This window comes from Egretta garzetta, unplaced genomic scaffold (genome assembly GCF_000687185.1).
Source record: "Egretta garzetta isolate BGI_Z169 unplaced genomic scaffold, ASM68718v1 scaffold323, whole genome shotgun sequence".
NCBI lineage: Eukaryota > Metazoa > Chordata > Aves > Pelecaniformes > Ardeidae > Egretta > Egretta garzetta.
Window position 1 is genome coordinate 2,581,614 of NW_009259435.1, and position 4,008 is coordinate 2,585,621.

A 4,008-nucleotide genomic window follows, 5' to 3' on the forward strand; every position below is an offset into this window, starting at 1 on the left:
AGCTCAAGACGGTACCCCATGTTTCACAAAATCCAGTCCCCACTGAAGACAGATTGCCATGGCACCATGGAGGGGCTGAGTGGGGAATCAGGGGAGCCAAGGTCTTCCACTGGTGCCTGCTGGCTCAGGTGTCCTCAAGTAGCAAAGATGCTCCTGCTGATTGTCTTCACATTCAGGGAAGGAGAAAAAAATGCCCTGGGAAGCAGAGATGGGATTGCAGCCTCTCTGTGCAATAGCAGGGCTGTATGTCTGACATTTACGCTGTGCTGCCAGCCGCTCTGGCTGAGTGGTGCAGTCTTGGCTGCCCCCCAAGGGCCCTGCCGCATTTGTATGCAGGCCCAAAGCGAGGGCGAGAGAAACTGCAGAGTCAGGCAAAGTTTCCCATTCATCACGGCCCGAATTCACCAGCAATAAAGTGTTAGAGGAGAGAGCGCTTAAAAAAAAAAAAACAAAACCCTAAGGATTTCCCTGAAAGAGCTCAGAACAACTTTTATAACCAGGTGTTGGATGCACTACTGCACAAGAAAGCCTGAGCGATAAAATTAGACAGGATTTCTTAAAACGTATGACAGGGTCTACATAAAGGCTCCCCCACAACAGGTGTCCCCCGTGCGATGTGCTGCACAAGTATACATTTGGAGAATGTCCCTTCCTGCCTACAGCCTGAAACAATCCATGGGGGAGGGAGAAGGAAGGTATGCATCATCTTTGGTACCTAAATGAGGGATCAAGGCAGGACAGATCCATCCGCGCTCATGTCGGGCTGACCAGAAGAATAATCACCACCTTTCTGTTCCTCAGTTTCCCATTCTGTGAAACGAGGACAACACACAACAATTCCTAGTGGGGTTGGTTGACACTTCCTTCGTTAGCACTTGGAAAGCACTTGAAGCTTTTCAAGTGGGTAGTGTTATATTAATGAAAATTATATGCGCAGGTGGCATGTTCCTCAAATATGGCTTTCATAGATGACATCCAGAAGGGACCTCAGAGGATGACATCCAAGGACCATTCTGTCCCTGGAGTATGCATGTATCTGAGCCAGAGAGTATCTTCTCTCCTGGTAGACAGCTGCTTGCTGGTGGAGAAGGAAAACCCATGCCAGATCCAAACCTCAAGCTCTGGCTCACAGCTGCTTGTCTGGGAAACCTTCCCACTCAACCAAATATCACCTCTTCCCATCGTTGCTTCCCCCACAATCTCACAGGATGAAAAAAACATGATATATGCACGGCCACCTCCCCATCCAGCGATGACAGCAGCCTACACTGCAACAACTCTCCAGGCACCACCTTGGCCTTTCTGTCCCCTGCATATTGACTCATAGGGTCCTCTGCTCATGTGCTGGATTTATTCTTCCCTATCAAGCATCACTGCTGCCTTCCCTGAAACAAGCTATGGCAGAGCTGATGCTCCTCATCATGTTGTTTTCACAGGATAGAAGACATAAGAAATGTTGGAGTGGGTCCAGAGGAGAGCTACAAAAATGATCCAAGGGCTGGAGCCCCTCTCCTATGAGGACAGGCTGAGAGAGTTGGGGTTGTTCAGCCTGGAGAAGAGAAGGCTGCGGGGAGACCTGAGTGTGGCCGGTCAGGGCTTAAAGGGGGCCCAGAGGAAAGGGGGGGACAAGCTTTTTAGTAGGGCCAGCTGGGACAGGACAAGGGGGGATGGCTTTAAACTGAAGCAGGGTAGGTTTAGACTAGATATAAGGAAGAAATTCTTTACAATGAGGGTGGTGAGGCACTGGAACGGATTGCCCAGAGAGGTAGTGGAGGCCCCATCCCTGGGAACATTCCAGGCCAGGTTGGATGGGGCTGTGAGCAACCTCATCTGGTTAAAGGTGTCCCTGCTCCTGCAGGGGGGGTGGGCTGGATGGCCTCTAGGGGTCAGTTCCCACCCAAAACATTCTATGGTTCTATGATTCTATGACAAGCAGGACTCTTGAGGGACCAGCCTGCATTAAACCAGTAACCAATGAGAGCCAGGTAAGATGAGAGAATAAAAGCCCACTGGTAATGTCTTTTCACCTCAAACAGAAAGTACCACAGTGACAGCAAAGGCTAAAAGCCAACCTAGAGAGCAGATGGGGCTTGCAGACAGACCAGAAATCAGGAGGAGCAGTTGTCCTAGATGTAGCTCAGTGGTCACCTTGGCCATACAGAGACTGGCAAAGACCTGCAGTCAAGCTGGTACCCCCTTCACCTCCTCTCTGCAGCTTCACAGCCTGACACCCTGGACATCTGGCAGACAGATAAGGGACCCAGAGGAAACAGGAGGCTCTACAGTGCTCACCAGTTGTGTCTCACTGTTATGTGGTTACTTCCCTGGAGCAATCCATGCTGAGCCTGGCACAGTGGTGTGGAAACACCACACAAGCAGGGAGGTCAAAAAATGGCTACGGACCTTTTAGACCTAACACCACAAATCACCACAGCTCACTGGCGTATGTGGTGTTGAGTGGCCTCACTGCCCCTCTTGGGGGTGATGGTTTTCCACTGCTGTCCTCTGCATGGCTGGGCTTTTAGCTACTTTAGCATTGCCAAACTTCACCCAAATTTTCAATGCAAAGAGTCTACTTCCATCTGAATTTTGAGGTAAAGTTGCAGCTCCTGGAAGGACTTGAATTCTTTCTCAGGCTGATCACAGAAGGGGATGTGAGGACGGGTCACCCCAGCCTTGCTGCCTGGAGTGCAACTAGGTCTCATCTGGCATAGTGTGGTGAGGACAAGGTTGAAACAAACTCCCTCCGTAGTCAGTAGACAAACAAGTACCAATGGAGAGTATCTAAGGACTGTAAAGACAAACTATCTTGTACATCAGGAAACTTTGTAACGTCTCATATTATCGTTAGGAGCTCAAAGACACATAGGGAGAACCGCCTGAGTTGACCTTGTGGTGGAAGGTCCATGCTGTCCTCACCAACGAAGGACTTGACAGTACAAGGTTGGGCTTTAGGTGACACAGTCACACCTACACCTCTCTAACTACCCCGGTGTCAGCAGGAGGGGACAAACAAGCCCATGTTTCTGTTGTGTGTCCAGGTACACCAAGCTGCTCCGTGGGAGTGGGCTAGCCAAAGCCAGGACGGAGGATGCTAGCCAGGGAGCCCCAAAGAAGGAGACATTTAAAATATATATTACAATCTTAGAGCCCTGGAACAGGCTGCCCAGGGGGATTGTGGAGTCTCCTTCTCTGGAGATATTCAAAACCCACCTGGATGAAGTCCTGTGTAACATGCTCTAGGAGAACCTGCTTTAGCAGGAGGGTTGGACTGGGTGATCTCCCGAGGTCCCTTCCAACCCTTGCCATTCTGTGATTCTGTGATTCTGTGAACTATATTAAAAAAACACTCAAGATGCTTTGTAATATGTAACAATAAATATTACAGCCTTAAAACTACACTAAAAGAGCATTCTGCACTAACAGATCATTCACATGTCACGGGTTAAGAATGAAGATGGCTAATTTAACCCCAGCGCAGCTCTAGATGCTTTCAGAGAGATATTATTTAAAGGATCTCATATTAACTTTTTTTTTTTTTTTTTTTTTTTTCCCAGGCCTGCCTGGAGAATGAATCAGGGTTTGCAGTGAAGGCGACTGTTGTCTGGAAGAGCACTGTCTCATTTGTTACAGAAATTGGAAGTGTGTCATAAATAATCCAGGGAACTGCAGGAGAGGGAAGGACAGTTTCATTGCTGGGCCGCCAAAAGCTGCCTTGAAGAACTGGTGCCTGGCTCTCCTCTGTTTAATATTGAGATAAAGAGACTACATATTCAGATAATCAGGCTTCTATAATGAGTGCTCCTGAAGTGGGACAACCTTTCTGTGCTTCATCTTCCTCACTGGCAATAACAACTCATGGAAAAGTTGGGAGGAGCAGCACATTCCTGCAAAAAAGAACCAAGTTCCTGGAGCACACGAGGGTGATTTAGAAGGTCAAAGTGTTAATTATTAATCTAAAGAGCTGCCTTGAGGTTCCCATCTGTTACGTAGCTCACATAACAGTGA